The 19463-nt window shown below is 37.9% G+C and overlaps 1 protein-coding gene across 7 annotated transcripts in view; it reads left to right on the forward strand.

Moving 5' to 3' along the window:
- VPS13B (vacuolar protein sorting 13 homolog B) overlaps positions 1-19463 on the forward strand; it is a 477375-nt gene that overhangs the window by 152449 nt on the left and 305463 nt on the right. The window lies entirely within an intron of this gene.

Below are 19463 nucleotides of genomic sequence, written 5' to 3' on the forward strand. Positions count from 1 at the left end.
ATTACATTTTTCCTATCCAATGTAATTTTCAAAAGAAGGGCTTGACATGAAATGTACCAAATGCCAAAGTATCTTTTTCACATACTGCAGACATTATAACTCTAGCTCGCTGTGAGACACAAAACCTAAAAGCAGCGTTTTGATGCACGTGTTCTTCAACAAGGAATGTTTCATTGACTTTGGTTGCCTTTCATTTATACAGAAACTTTTGCTAACTTTCTTTGGCGGGCAGGATCCATGATTAGTTTTATTCTTTCTTCCCTTCATTTGTTGAGTTCAGCTTCATATATGGAAGTTGACATACTGAATTCAAAATGGTTCATATAAATTTGCAGGATAACTTATAATTAGAATTTTTTATCATAAAATTTGTTAATAATAAAAAAGTAATTTTTAAAATGCTACAGAGCACACATTCGATGTCATCAAACTTGGTGTCGTGGTGGATTTAAATGAAAAAAAAGTTAATATTTACAGAGTTGTTGATTTTGTGGGTGTAAATACTCTTACCGGACATTCTTATGGTTTCTTTGGGCTTTAAACAAAACATCGGTCTGTTTTGAGCAACATTGATAAGGATGAGGTATATCTGGTTTAACGTAAGTATAATGTAGTTTTTGAAATGCACACGAATCTAGGTTTTGCTGTCAGTATGGTGCATTCTAATGATCATGCTTTTGTGGTTTTTAAAAGTTTATCCTGTTACAATGTGAAGAGTGGAATCAAATACAGGGAAAAACCCCAATATTATGAAATACAATAGTAAACTGACAAGCGTGCATGCTTTTTTTGCCTGTAATTTTTTTCATGTGTAATGGTTGTTGAATGTTATTAGTCTGAAAAGTAACAGTGAATTTATTACAGTCTTTGTAATTTTTATGTGCATATGTAAGCAACATTTGATTCTTATGCAAAGTAAATATTTGTAAGCACTGTGCACTCCAGCAGTTGTTAGGTTATTTTTTCAGTAACTGTACTTTATGTTTCTTGGAGAGCATCATGTTGGAAATGTTTATGGCAATGTTTTTATAACAGTTATCTTAAGTTCCTGCACCTAATACATTACTGAAAAGAAATTAATGATTCAAGTCTCTGAATTATTCACATCTGTTTTTTAAAAACAAGAATCTGTTGCACCTGTTGTGTCACATAAGTAGCTTTTAAATGTTGATATTTGTTACTTTCATTGAATATTATGTTTTCTGCCCTTTTCCAGGATTTTTTCAGTTTAATTTTCTGACTTCTGTCTTAGAGTATTAATTACATTTTAAAGGAGCTGTGCATAGTTACCTATACTACAGAATTATTGTCTTTGTTACAGGTCACAGTGATTTCATACATTTTAGCTCATCAATATTATGGAAAGTCCAGTTAGATAGTAGAGTACTTGGTAGGTTGTGACATGAGATGCCCATAACAACTGAGGCACTGACAAATGAAGTGCTGGCCAGACTCACATGCAGGGACTTTGAGAGGCAGAAAATTGGTTTGTATGAGCTACCTGTTTTGTAGAGGGATGGAGATATATTTTTTTATAAATATATATATATATATGAAATGCTAAGATTTTAGAACTGAAAATTTACCGGACACTTCACTCACCCCCATAATGCCTCAGGAAAGTTGTATTGAGTGTGTGCAGTCAGTGGTAGTTGCTAATGTGCATGCTCAGACTGTAGCTCTGCTTTTCTAGATCTGTAGGGTGGCACCTGTGGCTGACAATTTTTAAAAATATAAATTAAACTAGAAACATTAATGTTTAAATTAACTCAGGTTCTGTACAAAGGATGAGGGAGTTAATAAAAGCCTTTGCTTTCAAAGACTTGCTGAAGGAATTGAGGCAATTAAACACAGGAGATATGGCTATCCTTTTCATTATGACTGTGAAAATTACATGGAGAGAAAGCATGAAGTGATTTGAGAGCATAAAAATGCTTTTGCTGTCAGTTGCAGTCACTTCTGGGAATTAAGAAAGCTATATTGGATAATTTGACAGCAAATTCAACTTATGCCTCGGGATTAAAAGGGTTGTTTAAAGCTGTACTACTGGAGATGATTGTGCAGTACTGAAGTAGTGCTATTTGAGCAATTTATCCTAATAATTTTGGATATGATGTTCTGGAACAGGACTTTGAACTACAGAGAAAAGCTTAGTGCAACCTGCTTGCAGAAAGAATGAAAAAAGCTTTCCAGGAGGGATGAGAAAAATCATCCAGAAGTGTTCATTGTTACCAGATCACTGGAGATAAAGGCCGGGGTTGGCCAAGTCAGATAATTCTGCAAAGTACATATACAGCTGTGTAACTGATGCTCTCAAAAAAGCTAAGGGGGTAGCAGTTACAGCTTGGTGAAGACTGAGTTAGTTGTCACCCAGCACTCTGAATCCTTGTATATGGGGGGAAATAATTGAGTTTATTGGAAAACTTTGCAAACTCAATGTCAGTGGAGCTGCTGGTCATACTGTGCAGTAGGGCAGGGGGTGCACTGGAGCTGTACAAAGCTAAAGGGTTGCAAATTAGCCACCTCCATTAAGACTGAGCGATATAATTTCTTTTTATGTGTAAAACCAAGAGAAACAGTTGCAGGAGAATTTCTGGGTGCTCTGGAAGAATCTTGGAACACAATGCCTATGCAAGTGACTTTTGAAAATGTATTGCTTATTCAAAAATGAGTGAAGGAAGAGTAATTAATTTATTAGGCTTCTATGAAGTTGTATGGGAAATGGCTTGGTCTAAAATCAGAGCAGTTGTTTGGATATTAAATGCCAAGGAGGAGGTTGTACAAATGGCATGAGGGGTCTTACCAGGGTATATTTACTTGGAGAAGGTAGGGGACCTTTCCTCCTGCCCTTGTTAAGTCAGCAACTGTCTACTGTCTTGTACCACTTGAATCATATAATCCATGGTTTTCACGATGGTTGTTCATCTTCCTCTTACTGCTTGTTTCTAGGCCCTGCAAAGGCTGAGGGTGTATTTGCTATTTAAGTGGTAAAGCATTTTGCACTAGTATTTTATGTTGTGCTCCTTTAGTTGTTGCTCCTGAAAGGTAGAGGAGAAAACCCCACATGGTTCTAGTAGTGCCATACTGCATTGAGTATAACCAGCAAAGGGAAGAAAACCTAGAAAATGTAACTACAAAAAGGGTTGCATTGAAGAGTATGATGTATAGCATATACAGGCAAAGTGTCATGCATAACAAGTGCATATACTGATTGTTAGTTAGCATGGGTGTTTTACTGTTTGGCTACACAATGTGTCATTAGCACAGTGGAAAACTGATCCACTTACGGCAGACGAAGTATTCGGGGACAAAGAATAAAAATATGATTTTGTTCAGTCCTTAAATACAGATTTGCATGCTGGTGCTTTTAGTTTTCGGTACTTTTGTTGTATGAAAAACTGCCCCAGGTATCTGTGTGCATAGCTATAAAGACTGGGGAGCATATCCACTGGTTTTTATCTAAACTGCAGCATATAAAATAAATACAAGAGAGGAGATTATTCTATTACCCCAGGGCTTGGGAAGGTCTTCTTACTGCTTCTCTGAAATAACCCTGGCTTTATTAACCCTCAGAGCAAGCTGCAGACCTTGTTTGTTTCACCTGGCCTTTCAGAGAAATAGGGAGATTTCAGAATGAATGCTGGTGTTAGTATTTAATTATAAGCAGCTGTTAAATAGATGAGGTGAGCTGATTAAGCTCCATTTGGTTTGCCATATTGAATAATCAGAGTGTGTGCACAGCCGGTGTATGGAGAGCTTTACATATATAAATCAAGAGGAACTGAAGTAAAAAATACAATTAATAAAGTTTTTTATGAGATAAGCTTAAATATTCAGTAATGCAGCAGTGAAAGAAGGGAGTAAACAAAAGTACCTGTATTAATGTCATGCTTGTATGTGATAAATTGATACACCCAGTGGAGCAAAGTAAGAGTGAGAAGGCTCCTCTGGTTTGTGCAAGCTGCATGAAGGCTGAAGAGCCAATATTCAACTTTAAAAGATGGTATTTCTTATTTAAGTGATATTTCCCTTAAACTTACAAAGATTTTTGGATTTTTTTCCTCCACTATCAATATGTTGTAAATTTAGATAAGATCATGCAGTTCTTCCTCCCACTCCCCCCACCCCCAGGAAAAAATAATTTGTGAATTGAAAATATTTTTAAGACTGGAGAAATCATAGCGTTGACCATGAAAAAAGTGCCATAAATATAACAGCAGGAACATTTTCTTTTTCCTATCATGAACCAGCTGATTTCTATCTGTTAGAACTTATTTGAAAGAAGGTGAGAGTTTTTACATATGTTTGGTTTTATTCATATACACCTAAATGCCCCCAACTCCCCCTTTCTTGCAGTTTAAAAAACCTGTTACTGACTTTTTTTGTAATTTAATTTTGACTGCTTAGACTGGAGACACCGCAAAGCCTGGATTTTAAAGCTGGAACAATGGTAATTTTAAGTTCTCAGTTCCAATATAAGTGAGTGCTTGTGCTATAAATAAATAAAAACCCAAACAACTTGAAAAGAGAATTCATAAACTAATTTGAAGTATTTTAGAAAGACTTGACTCAATGAATGAGTAAGAATGCTAAATATATTGGAGTAATTAAAGACAATTCACATTTGTGGTTTGGGTATAAATGTGTAAAAATTATACCCATCTATCTTATTACATTTCCTTTCCTCTCCCTGAGGATTTCACTATGTACTTTATCTGTAATTGTTGCCAGTTTTCTATCAAGTTCCCACTGGGCTTCTGGTGCAAAAAATCTTATCCTCTCGATGACAGAGCTTGCCTGAATGATTTCATGCTCTTAGCATTTTTGTTCACGGGAATTAGGGGCAGAATGTAACTGCAGCTGAACACAGCATCTATTTTTGTAATTTTGAAGTTTAGACTCTGTTATTGGAACTAAATGAAGAGATGCAGGTGTTCTCCAGTTCAAGTCCTTTGGGATTTTTTGATGGTAGATGCTTGAAAAGAAAATGCATGTGTTTCCAGAGTCAAACAGCAGCTGTGGACAAGGATTTATGTTTTTCTCAGAACTTTGGGATTTCAAAATGTTACATTTAATCACACGCACAGAAAGGAGAGCAAATGTTAAAGATGTTACATATAAAACTAGGGGACTGATCTTTTTACCATACCAACTAGTTGTGGGAATAGAGGAACAAAGTGATCTTTAATCTTAATATGCACAATTTCAAAAGGATTATGATAGTTGCCAGGACTCTGGTCTTTTGAGAACTGTGCTCTTGCAGCACACAACATTTATATCCTCTTAATTGCTTTTAAAATCTGGGTTATTCTCTTATTTTGTCTTGGAAAAAATTAATGCTAATAGTGTAAGTTACTGAAAACAGTATTAATGTAGTCATGTTGGAGTAAGGTGAATTAAAATTCAATTTTAAGTATACATTTCTAGAAGAATTTTTCTACTAGTGCCCTGTAGTTTTCAAAATTGGATTAAAAATAGCAGTTCAACTGCCTGACCTGTGAGGCTAAACTTAGAAATTTCCCAAGTTACAGAACTTGTGGGCGGAAGTATTTTGTGGTAAAGCAAATTCTCCCTGCCTTTCTTTCTCTTTTAGGATGTTGAAATTAGTTGATGGTAGTAAACAAAATGTCAGACATCTTTTAATTTTACCAGAAGTTCAAGTGGGAGACAGTACTTGGTGGTACGGCCAAGCAGTTCAGGCTGGAAGGTTGGTGTGGGGGAAGAGCAAGGTGGCAACAGTGGTAAATGCAAGTTAGTTAATACCTATCTGAGAAAGCGAAACCCTCTTTTTAAGCGCATTTAGTCTTGTACATTTACCAGCTTGTGTGTGCTCCATCCTCCCTCATTACCCTCACAGTTCAAAATGTTGTGGGCTACAGCTAGGTTAAGCATCAAATATTTTTCCAAACCAGAATCACCTCTATATCTGCTGTCTTACAAAGATCCCAACACTTACTACTTTTTCTAAGAGATAAGTAAATTTGTCCTCAAGTGCAGTCTGTTACTGTACTGGCTCCAATTATAAATTGCATGTCCATGGGAGTAGCATCAGGGAGGGACATACTCTACTATGGTAACTAGATTAACATAATTTCCGGTGGGTTGCATAATTCTGGCAACCAGCAGTGAGTTCTGATTATAGAAAGGTAATTGTGCAATGCAGGAATAAGGCAGCTTGTTCAACTTCCCATCGAGTAATTCTGCAAATACTTCTGGGCGAAGAGGTGTTTTTTATCTCTCTGTTTACATTGCATTCAGATTCTCTCAATATGACATAAATCCTTCAGCAACACACGTACCTTAGAATTCCAAAATGGTGACTAAATATTGATTTAGCTTTGTAAAATTATACTTGCAAAATTGATACGTAAAAAAAATAATATATATATATATATAAATTTTAAAAAAAATTGAAAAAGCTGCATTCTGTCCTATCAGTTGTTAGGAAGTCAGCCTCTGTAATTAAGTTCCCTGAATATATTTCTTCTTTTTGTCAAGCCTGACTGACTTTGAGATGTAGTGTCCAGCTGCTCAGCTGCACTATGGAAGCTGAGTAATGTCTTTAGCCATAGAAGTGCTTTTGCCTTTTTCCAATTTCTTTTCCTTAATACTATCACTGAAGAGTTTGGTAATATGGCAAAGTAAGAACAAAGTTTGAACATTGAGGATTGGGACTCAACTCTAAATAGCAGGAACCTGAGACATTGCACTAGGAAATCTCTGAAGTGAGGGATTTGGAAGGTCTGATTCTCCTCTGTCTATACCTTTTTCTTTAGAAACTCATTTCCGGACTTATTCTTTTAACTCAAAATAAGTGTTGTGCCTATAGATAGTATACTTGATCTTGTAGTTCTTGGGACAGGAGGTTGTGCTTCGGTACTGGCAACTGAAAATTTGAACACTTGATTGGTGGGTAATATGGGGTATGTGCACTTTAAAGTGTATGAAAGAAATCTCCCCATCTTGTCTTTAAACAGCACATAACCTAGAAAATTCTGTAAAAGTAACATAAAAAGAGAGTTGCTTAAAAAGCCTTTTAATTTTTTTAAACTTGAAACACTTTGAATATATAAAAGTTAGGGAATGGCAGGTATGAGATTATTTCTGCTACCTTTATTTTGCATGTGTGTTCCATAGGATCTGTGTTCACTTCGGCTCCACTAAAAAGTCGTATTTAAAACTTCTGGTATGAAAAAAAAAAAAAAGAAGTAAATGTGGATTCAACTGATAACTTCTGTTTCAATCACAGTGTAGGATAACGTGGCTATCCTTCATATATTTATGAAAATGCATTCACCTTTTCTACTTCCAGTCCTGTTTAATATCTTTATTGATGATCTGGACAAGGGGATTGAGGACACCCTCAGTGAGTTTGCAAGTGACGCTAAGTAGGGGGAGTGTGTTGCTCTGCTGGAGGGCAGGAGGCTCTGCAGAGGGATCTGGGCAGGCTGGACCGATGGGCCGAGCCCAGCTGTAGGAGGTTCAACCAGGCTCAGTGCCGGGCCCTGCCCTCGGGTCACAGCAGCCCCAGGCAGCGCTGCAGGCTGGGGCAGAGCGGCTGGGAAGCTGCCTGGGGGAGAAGGCCCTGGGGGAGCTGGGTGACGGCCGGCTGGGCATGAGCCAGCAGTGTGCCCGGGGGGGCAAGGGGGCCCACAGCGTCCTGGCCTGTATCAGAAACTGTGTGGCCAGCGGGACCAGGGCGGTGATCGTCCCCCTGCACTCGGCACTGGTGAGGCCGCCCCTCGAATCCGGGGTTCAGGTTTGGGCCCCTCGCTGCAAGAGGGACGTTGAGGTGCTGGAGCGTGTCCAGAGAAGGGCAACGGGGCTGGTGAAGGGTCTGGAGCACAGGTCTTGTGAGGAGCGGCTGAGGGAGCTGGGGGTGTTTAGTCTGGAGAGGCGGAGGCTCAGGGGGGACCTCGTTGCTCTCTGCAGCTGCCTGAGAGGAGGCTGTAGGCAGGGGGGGGGTTCGGTCTCTTCTCCCAGATAACAAGTGACAGGACAAGAGGATATGGCCTCAAGTTACACCAGAGGAGGTTTAGATTGGATATTAGGAAAAATTGCTTCACTGAAAGGGTGGGAAAGCACTGGAACAGGCTGCCCATGGAGGTGGTGGAATCGCCATCCCTGGAGATGTTTAAAAAATGCGTAGATGTGGTGATTAGGGACATGGTTTAGTGACGGACATGGCAGTGCTGGGTTAATGGTTGGATGTGATGATCTTAATGGTCTTTTCCAACCTAAATAATTCCTTGATTCTACTTGTGGCATGTGGAGAAGGATTTTTCAGCAAGGTGACTAGATATTTACTGATGATTGCAGAGAGTTTTGGAAACCTGACAGGCATAGGCTCTCAGCTATTGCTGGTGCACAACTTTGGATATTTAAATATGGTTTTAATTGAGGCAATATATGTTGGCCAGCATATTGGGATAGCTCCTACTTATTTTGAAAAAATGCCATGTTTCATCTTTAACTTCCATTTGGATGCTTCCCAAACATGGGCATAAGGGACTGTAACTGTTTGCTTTCAAATAATGTTTAAACTGTTTCCAAGTTTTATAATGAAATTATATTGCTCTCACTACCACTTTGGTGATGTAAATGATTCATAGAACATAGCTATTTTCCTGTAGTGAAATGCTAAATAGATATCACTGAAAATGATGTTAAAATATAAATGCATTTTGACTAGGTAATTTTTTTTTTTTAAATTTTAGTAACAGTGATTAAATAGTATTCTCCTGAACAGAAGTGTGGCACAAATGATGAAAACCAGCATTAAATGAAGTATTTCCTTTTTTTTTTTTAATGCAGAAACTAAGATCTAAATATATATTTGTACCTAAATAGATTATTTTTTTTATCAAGAGATTTTCATGTTTCAGCTCTGTAATAGATTAAAAAGAAGCTACAGGTCACTCCCAAGATTCCAATGTTCTGGTTATAATACACACAAATGTGCTAAAAGTTTCAATTGTATGGTTTAGGATGCAGTCTTAAATACACAGAGTGAATAGTCAACCACATTGTCCCCTTCCACCAAAACATTACTGTCCTGAAGTTCCCACAGAAGTTCCTTTACATGTTAAAAATAGTCATTTGTGATCACAAAATAAACTTGTGCCATTATTAAGTGACTGAATAGTTGTTTCATGTAGAAAGCAAGAGTTCGCAGCCAGGATTAGACAAAGCAGGTTAGAATCTTAGCAGTTTATTAATTTTTTTTTTCTTTAATTCAGTTAGATAACCCCAGTGGTGAGCACCAAACTAAGACATATACCTATAGCTGCCCAAACCGAAAATTATTTTGGACAGATTATCTTCAGGGTGTCTAACTTTGGAAACATTAATTTTCTTTATGTGCTATGAAGCTTCTCAAAAACAATCTGTATTTTTATCAAAAGTCAGCAAATCATATAGAAATTAGTACTGCAGGAGCCATTAGTCACTTTTAGACCATTTAATCACTTCTGTGCTGTATGAGCCGATTTCATTTTCCTTTTACCTGTGCACTGAAATAGAACTAATATGTGCATGATACTCGTGTATGTACTTGTTGTGTAAGGTGGCAGAAATACCGAAAATTGATACAAGTAAATCAGTGCATTGTGAAACTTTTCAGTTCTATTGAATAGTTAAAAATATCCTACTTATATGTCAGCATTTAGTGTTGCAAATCTGTATATAACAGCAACTTCAAACAGAAATACTGTATATTTGAGGTATCCTCACATTCTCAGTATCACATGGAGTACTAAATCTATTTGAGAATGCCGTGGTAGGATTATAGTGGAAGTATCTTTTAATTCAATAGCTAAATAGTTTAAATTCTTAATCTTAATGTGATTTACACTCTTCAGTAGAGGAAAAGGCATTTTGAAAAGGAAAAAAAAAGTGTTTTTTTGAAGTGTCTGAGAGAGAAGATTCTAGGTGTTGCTCTGATCTTGCAGCTGGTTCAGTTAGGACAGAAACTATTGCTAGACTCAAGTAATTTGCTGACTGAAGTCCTGAGTTTACATTCAGACAATCTTCTGCCTCATTGTTAATACTGAGCTCCATTTTACACCAGAGCAAATTAATGCAAAGTCTAGTTTTCCTAAGTGTTTTCCTAATTCCCGACGTCTACTTCATCTTGAAAATACAGATCTGGAAAAAAACCCACCAAACCACACGTGGTTCATTCTCCAGGAGATCTACAGATTTGATCCTTTATGGTTGCAAGCAGAATAGCTAATCATTTTTGGATTGTACTATCTGAACTTAATGAGAAAGTTGCATGGTTATGCATGTAGGAGTGGGGCCCTGACAGTGAGAACTGAAGAGATGTGGAGTCACAAAAAAATGTCCTTATGGTTGGCGCAGTAAGAGTCTGCCTGCATCTGCTAACTCTTCCACTCAGTCCATGTGCATCATCTGTTTCTGTACAGCTTCTTGGGCCATTTGCTGGCATCAGTGCCAGGCTGGAGAAGTAGTTTTGACTGTACTGCCTCATGTCCAGAAATCTTGGGAGAATAGTTGGACGTAAAAGGAGTCAGGCTGATTGGAGTTTGAGACACATCTTTTTGAATTCAGTGTTGATAACTAACTGTCATGCCAGAGGAAAAAAAGACCATGTTCTAATAATAGGATACAAACCATAAAGGGAAGTAAAGTATAATCTGAAAATTGTTAGATACCAGAATAATCTGAATAAATCAGAGGCTGACCGCCTCTTCCCATCTCCCCCCACCCTCAAAAGTGCTTTTTATTTCTGGAGTAAAAACCACTTAAACCATATAGAAACATTCCTTAAATACAACATAAAATATAATATTAGATCTGGTGATCATAGGGATTATTTTCCCCACCCAAAATTGAGAAAAATGGACATTTTGTAAATAGAAACAATTCTCATTGGAAAAACGAGAGCACGTATGATTGAATCTAATGAAGCATTAAATACAGTATTCGGCCCAACATTAGTGAGCAGGGTTATGCAGTGCACGTGATGGATCATCATCTCTGAATAGTATTCTTCTTTTCTGTATTTGTCCATGGTATAGAGGGTAACCCGTCAGATGTATTTAATCATCTTTTAAATAAACTGGATATATTTTCCTGACTGGGCTTTGAATAAATTATATATACAGTATGTTTTTTTGTTTAGTATAACTATGTTCATGTTTGGTTGTCTATAAATTAAAGGAGAATATGAGTTCTCTTCTCTCTTTAATTTTGAGCTCTCTTATAATGTCCCTGCTGTGATAAGAGGAATTTCAGTATGGAGCAAACCTGTTCTCTAGGTTGTGACGTGAAAATTTAGACAAGAAAATGAAATATGTTCAATATGTCTTTGTCATATTTGAAAGATATTTCAGCCCAAGCCCTGGATTAGTATTTTTCAGACATTATCGCAAAATAGTTGCTTTGTACGTTTGATAATAGTCATTATTCAAGAATAAGGTTAAAATGAATCTATTACATTAAAATTGTGGTTTAAAACCAACTTTTGGAAAACTTGATGGATACAAATTAATTCTCAGTATATATAATTTTCTGAAAACAGATGTGTGTATTTTAAAGTGCACATATCAGTCCTTTAAGCAGTTGCATTTCTAAACTAATGAAATAAAACTTCAGTGCAAATTGCAATTAGTTGATAAAATTTAATTTAAATCCCAGGAAATAACTAAGGTGTATTTGATTGTGTTTTGGAGTTTTGAAAACAGTTGTAATAAATGTATATTTATACTCTTCATAATACTAATTACTTTTCATGTCACAAATTTTGTAATAATTTGAAGCCAATAATACTTTTTTAATTTCTTCACCGGTAATGTAACACAGAGTAAGTATAAGCCTGTGAAAGGGATGACTTAACACAACTGTTGATGCACTTTGAGTGAAACATCTTTATCAAGTTAATACAAGAGGCAGTCATGCCCTACTTGAATTACTCATTTATACTGGCTGAGCAGCAGCCTGGATATGGACTTTGAAATCCTGGGAAAATAGGATGCATGCATGCATTCAAATGTCTAAAGTCTTTGCTTTAGAGCAGCTGTAAAATGTTGAAGTGAGATGTCAGCTACTAGCTGTTGCCTACATTTTTAGTCTGAAGGGAGTTACGCTCATTTAATTGCTAACCAAGGTTAGTATTATTGTAATCATTGCATCCTCAGTTCAAGACTTTCTATTTTCAAGAGCGATTTGAACATTTAGGACCTAAGAATCAGAATATTTATCTGCTTTCTGCACACTTAATGCACAGATTATTCCAACTTCATTTTAAGACCTAATTCGTTTTATTATAATACATAGGTTTTTCTCTGACTGTTATTATGCTTGTAATGAGGCAGTAGTAATCCTATGGATTTGTAAAATATTCAAATAAAGCACATGTATGCGTAGCAATTTCAAAAATGCTACCTGCATACTCACTAGAGGTATAAGAGTATAATAGCTGGTAAAAGCCATGTATTAAAAGAACATCTCTCTCTGCACTGTTGGGATGTTGCAGCTTGCACAATCATTTGCAGATGAATGCCTTGCCAGGTTTCCTTCACTTCACAGCTTGATACCATGTTTCCTTTGAGAAAATAGGCATGTCGGGAATTAACTGTTCAATTTTTCTTCAAATGCTTGCACAATACTGAAGAGTGTGCATCCCATTACACTTCAGTCAGAGGTTTTTGATAGGAAGTGCCAGATGTCTCAAGTATCCTCACACTTCCCAAGTTAACAGTACAGAAGTAGCCACTCTTTTACTGCAGGAATTGTACAACCTGCCATGACACGAGGTGAATGAGAGCAGGAACACCCACTTCAGCTTGTTGGAGTAAGCGTAAGGGCGGTGTGAACTTTGTGTTGCGCTTTGGCAGACAACAAATGTCCATGTTATATCTGTCCAGGGGATACATACATAATCATCGTAGAGCAGTCAGTGAGACTCCAGGGGTACTTAAGGACCATTCAGGAACTGGTCAAGTAGCATTTTCCTTCTCATTTCTGTTACAAGTAGAATTAAGATTCCTTGTGCTTCGTTTCTTCAGTCCGTTTCCTGGAACAGGGCATCTCTGACACACCCCATACAAACATGTTTTTCCCTCTGCAAAATCCCTATCTCAGAATTGTGATGGAAGGAACAGGTGTGTTCTACACAGTGGCAGCAAATTAACCTACAGGCTCAGAGATCATGGGGAAAAAAAGTCAAGAACAATCCACCTTAAATGTTGAAGGATGATGGTTAAAATCTTCACTAATATTTGTCCAAGGCAGCACTACTACAGGTATCTCCAATACCTCTTAGAGATTACTCTGCACAGGAGTTAGCAGGGCTCATTGAAAGAGTTTTTAAACTAAATTTGAAGAGGGGAAAGGATAAAACCAGGCTCACTAGAGATAAGCTTGGGAGCAGCATGCCAGTGTTTGAGGGATGGTGTGCTAGCAAGGTTGTTCAGTTTGCCATCTTAGTGGAAGCAGGAAATGGAGATCCATTCGACAGCAAAGATGCAAGGGTTACTGATGTGTTAGCATCAACAGAATTGCCTGAGAATGGTCATGTAGGAACTGGGACTTCTTCCCCTTAAAAGGTGACAGGATCAATAGCCCAACTGAAGTGCATCTACACCCATGCACGCAGCATGGGCAGCAAACAAAAGGAGCTTGAAGCTGTTGTGCAGCATGAAAACTATGACATGGAAACATGATGGGATGAGTTGCACAACTGGAGTGCTGCAGTGGATGGCTATAAACTCTTCAGAAGGGATAGAGAAGGAAGCAGAGGCGGAGGGGTAGCTCTGTATGTCAGGGAGTGTTTTGACTGCCTGGAGCTTAGTGATGGTGACGGCAGGGTTGAGAGTTCATGGGTAAGAATGAGGGGGAGGGCCAACAAAAGTGGGAGTCCGTTACCGACAGCCTAACCAGGATGAAGAGGCAGACAAAATACTCTCTGAGCAGCTGGGGGAAGTTTCACAATTGCTAGCCCTTGTTCTCATGGGGGACTTTCATGGGTTGAGGCCAATTGTATGAGGTTCAACAATGCTCAGTGCCAGGTCTTGCACTTGGGTCACAGCAGCCCCAGGCAGCGCTGCAGGCTGGGGCAGAGCGGCTGGGAAGCTGCCTGGGGGGAAAGGGCCTGGGGGCGCTGGTTGACAGCCAGATGAACATGAGCCAGTGGTGGCCAAGAAGGCCAGTAGCATCCTCGCTTGTATCGGAAGGAGTGTGGCCAGCACGTCCAGGGTGGTGATTGTCCCCCTGTACCTGGGCACTGGTGAGGCCTCACCTCGAATGCTGGGTTCAGTTTTGGGGCCTTCATTGCAAGAGGGACGTTGAGGTGCTGGAGCATGTCCAGAGAAGGGCAACGGGGCTCGTGAAGGGTCTGGAGCACAGGTCTTGTGAGGAGCATCTGAGGGAACTGGGGTTGTTTAGCCTGGAGAGAAGGCTCAGGGGAGACCTGGTTGCTCTCTGCAGCTGCCTGAGAGGAGGCTGTAGGCAGGTGGGGGTCGGTCTCTTCTCCCAGGTAAGAAGTGACAGGAGAAGGGGAAATGGCCTCAAGTTGCACCAGGGGAGGTTTAGATTGGATATTAGGAAAAAATTATTCACTGAAAGGATGGTCAAGCATTGGAACAGGCTGCCCATCGAAATGCTGTAGTCACCATCCATGGGCGAAGGTATTTAAAAGACATGTAGATACAGTGCTTAAGGACATGGCTTAGTGGCGGGCTTGGCAGTGCTGGGTTAATGGTTGGACTCAGTCATCCTAAAGGTCTTTTCTAGACTGAACAGTTCTATGATTCTGTGTAGCCAAGGAGGACACTTATTTATCTTATGCTGTTGTGCAAAGGAGAGCATTTTGAAATGGTTTACATTGCTCTTTTCCACTGAGGTACTTTGATGGGTTGCTTCAAGATGATGGAGAGATATTTACAAGAAGGATGCACTAATCCTTGTCACCTTGACTGTGGCTTGGCTGTATTTGGCTTTAGCTGCCAGTTTGTCACCTCTTCTCAAATGGTGCAAGCTCAGCTAGCACCAATAAATGCTTTCTTTATATTGAGGTGTGAGTATACTTCAGCAAGTGATGCCAGAACATTTGTTTTTAAGAGCATAGAAATGAGTAATTAAGAACCATGCTTCTACAAAAGTAGCATGAAGTAATGCTAAGGGAACAAAATGTTTTTCATTCATTTTCTGTGAGGTCCCATAGTGAAAGACTTGCAAGTGAATGCTGTTACATTGGGAACTACTATAACTCAGGAACAGTTCCAGCAGCATTTCAGTCCTGGATTTGAGAAATAAAGCAACATCTGAGTTCCTGCCATGCTTTCTGACATGGTGCAAACAAAGTTCTGCGACTTCTGTCTAATACAGATATCTCTGCATGTTCTGTTACTTAATGCTCTTTCTAGGGGAGGATATTGGTTTATAGCATGGCAGCCAGCACGTAGGACTGCTGTTTGTGTGCTCCTGAGCCTTTGACCTAGCCTTTTTGGATAGTTGTTTTAGGGTTCACACCTTACAGGGCCATAACTCCCAACAGCATTGGAACATAGAAGGCTTCCTACCTCTCTTGCTTCAGAGAAGTAGAATCAGTGTGACAAATAGAAGCATTTATTTTAATGAATAGATCTGTGAAGCTGTGAAGCTTGCAGTCCTACTCTTACTCATTTCCAGAGAATTTTGTTTTCTTAAAAAAGAGATAAAGCTGTCGTCTTGCCATACATTTCTCAAACTGGAATGCCAAAATAAGCATTTGGAATGGCCAGAGTCGATTTCTTAATTATAGTTGAAAAAAGTGGGATTACTTAATTAGTTCTTACCAGATAACTGTCATAATTTTCCCAAATGTCTTCATGTTTATCTGTACCTGTATAAAAACGTTCATGTGTGTTAAGGGTAAGGAAAGAACAAGAGATGTTCTCGTATCTGTGAATAGGATGTTTTGAGTATTGTTGAGATTTGGGAGGAAAGCTTAGAAATATGGTGTTTTAATCCACAGTTCATTGTTTGACCTACACCTATAAATATATCAGAGAGCTACAACTTGAGAGAGAGTATAAATCTTTCTAGCCCTAGATGTTCGTGTTTCCCAGAGGATTCCAAATCCAACAGGAGGACAGTTTCTGTAATCCTTTTATCAATCCCTGTGGAAAATCTCCAGTTGGTTCTTCATACTTCAGGAAGAATGCCAGCCAAACACTTGGTGGTTTTTGATGAATTCTACCTAGTTTCTGATACTACTATTGCAGTGCAGTTGACATTGTTTTAGGGAAATGCAGACAAACTCTTCTTATATATGGTGGGATAGAAAACAGTTTGAGGTTTTTTTGATAACTTTTTAGTAGTTTTTCCTTTGTAAGATAGGATAATAATAAAATATCTTATGACATAATAGGTTCTTAATAGCTATTTTAAGAATTCCTACATGACTCCACCTGGTCTTTTCCTGCCATGAATATATAACACCCACAATACTTTTATTAGAAGTTTGCACACCACATTATCTTATACATAATAATAATTTTAGTTCATATAAACCTGTATCAATGCTATCAATGTAACTTTAGAAAAAAATCAGTATTTTGAGCTCTGTATGGCTTATTTACTAAATTTTTAGTGTGCTTTTATAAATTAAATTATCTTCCAAACAAATAGGCTGTACCCAATAAAGATATGTGACATCCCACTAGAAATCCTAAGACAAAAGCTGTTAAGTATGGCAGCTTGAAATATGTAAAGGAATGACTTGCATCACTGGTTTTAGTGCAGTAGTTTAAGAATAATGTTACACTCACATAGAACCATCGAACATGCCTTGCATTCAGTGTGCCAATACAAATAATATTCTGACTTTTCTAAGGCCTTTTAACATGTTTCTTCTGTGAAGTACAGTTTAATATTTAGTTACTGATAGCATCCATTATTATTGTTATGCTTTGGATCAAGGAAAAGATAAAATAGTCTGAATTACAAACCATTCAATAGCTTGAATTTTCTGCCTAAGGAACAACAAAAAGTAGCAGACTGAAGTTCAGATTTATATGGTGAATAAGTTTGAGTAGTTTTCTGTGCCATTAGCGGAACAAATTAAACTTTTGCTGGTTGAGTGCATATACCTAAACAGTGTAGTGTGGGAGGATTATCAGCCAGTTAGTCTTATTGGTTTATTGGCAGCAGAGCAGATTTAAACCAAATTTTCCCATGGCAGAGGTACTGTATCAGTGATCCCAGAAGTTTTCCTAAGAAATTTATGAAGTGATATGAAAGTAAATTACTGAAGAGCCATCAAAGCAAGTATGTTATTAATTGACAATTTATTGACCTCATCCTTACTGCTAGTTAAAAGAAAAGAAAAAAAAAATTAGGATACAGCCTACACTTTGAAAGCTGCGTGAGGTCTTTCGTACAATATTTCAGTTAAGCTGTAATTAATTAACTTAATTAAACAAATTTAGTAAAAGAGTAAAAGCACACTTATTCTGGTAGATCTATAAAAATAGTCATAAGGTCAATGTAAATAAGTAATGGAAAGTGTGAATCTGGGTCTGGTTAGGGCAGAGTGTAAAACCAGTTATCTTTGATCTTCTGAGAAACTTAGTCCTCGCTCAAGCAAGTCTCTCAGACCTCTCTGACTAATTGCTGAAGAACTGCTGGGTCTTTACCCTTCACATTAAGGTCAACAATATATTGGTTTATGATACCAGACCATTTCTTTGTGCCTAGGTTTAACATGTTTAATTCGAATAGCATTGCAACTTGCTTTTCTTGTTTATTATTTTACCTGTATTAAAAGAATGGGCTAGTGATTAAGCAGAAAGAAGCTGTCTTGGGTTAATTCCTTTTCTTCTATTGAATTACTGGTCCTGGCTAATTACTTAACTTCTCTGTGTATCATTTCTTCTGTAAATATATGTTACCATCCATGTAAAATGCTATGGGAATTGCCATAAGAATATTTTCAGACGCTTGGAAGGTATTACACGAAGCCTGAAATATTATGGTGGTAGTAGTTATGTATTAAATGTTAGTGGATATACTATAGGTTTTTTTAAGCGTCTAATCTTTGAGATAGGTATTTAATTTCCACTAGTACCATGTGGAATCAGAGGTCTCCTTAAGCACTAAAAATAACCTCAAAGCTGTTTTTCCCAGATTAATCATGTATAATTTAAATTTATAGGGTTTTTTTATGTCAGTCTTGATTAAGACATGTAGATTTAATGAGAGGAATATTTTTCCTATTACTAATAGTCCCTGAAGCCTACTGCATGTAAAACATATGAACTCTCTCCCCTTCTGCCTTTTTTGATGCCTGTGAACTTCTGTTGCTGTGAATTGCTGATAAATTGTTTTCCAGGAAGGAGGGAGAATGCTTGACTTCGACTCGGAGTTGAATTTCTTGAGTAAATATCATTCTGAGCTGTGTGTCCACAATGGGAGCTATTATAGAACAGTTTACTTCATTATTGGGTTTTTCTGTCCAGTTTACCCATGAAAGCAGTCTTGTAGAAATCTGCTTAATCAGTAATACTATTTTGAAAATAAACATTGTGTAAGGATCTGTCCTTTTCTATTAAGAGCTCCAAACATTCTAAATAAATTTGGGGTTTTTTTCTGTCATCCATGATATACTTCCTTTCTTTGATATTGTCAGTTTTACCTGCTTTGTTCATGGTACTTCAACTTTGATCTCGGCTAATTGCCATTAAATTGACACTGCTTACTGACTTGGCAAGCCAGAGCAAGTTAACGCTGTTCATCATAAGGAGACCGGTTACTTTACTCTGTCCCCTCTAGGCATGTGCTTGTTTGTGTAACAGCAAAATGATTTGAGCAGTTTTACATACATTTTCCATGTGAGAATCAATTACATAGCAGAATTCTAAAATTGAAGGTTTCTAAACATGTTTATTGCTGCACTCGTAGACATTTAAAGACATTTTTCATGCTTTTTCAAATGCTGCTTCTGTCCCACAGCAAGATTTCCCCCAAGGTACTTGGAACTTGTCCTTGGGTCAAAGAAGGATTTTTCTCTGTTTAGTGGTTCTTCACTTTTAAGGATAAAGATTGTTTTTGCCTGCTCAAGCTATTAAAATATATTTAAATGAAACAAATGCAGGCATTTTTCTAGAGTGATCCCCCCTCTGCTTCAAATACCAGTGACTGATCTTGTGTGAAGAAATGACAGTCTCCCAAGGCAGTGTCTGTCCTGGGGCATGCTCACTGTCCTCACCCAGCTGATGTTGTTAACTTCTGGGTACTGCATAATGTACCATCATTAATGCTGATAGGGAGAAATTAGTTTATTAAATAAATGTATTTATTAATTTAAAGTATTCTAAAAGATTAAACAGTTCTGATGAAGCAAGTATGTTGTAAAAAAATTTCTCGTGTATCAACTGAAGCTTTTTTTTTTTTTCCTCCAGAAGAACTGTGTTCACTGGGAAATCGGGTAGTGGTTATCTTTATCGCCCCTATCCAGT

Source organism: Falco naumanni, chromosome 3 (genome assembly GCF_017639655.2).
Source record: "Falco naumanni isolate bFalNau1 chromosome 3, bFalNau1.pat, whole genome shotgun sequence".
In the NCBI taxonomy this organism is placed as follows: domain Eukaryota; kingdom Metazoa; phylum Chordata; class Aves; order Falconiformes; family Falconidae; genus Falco; species Falco naumanni.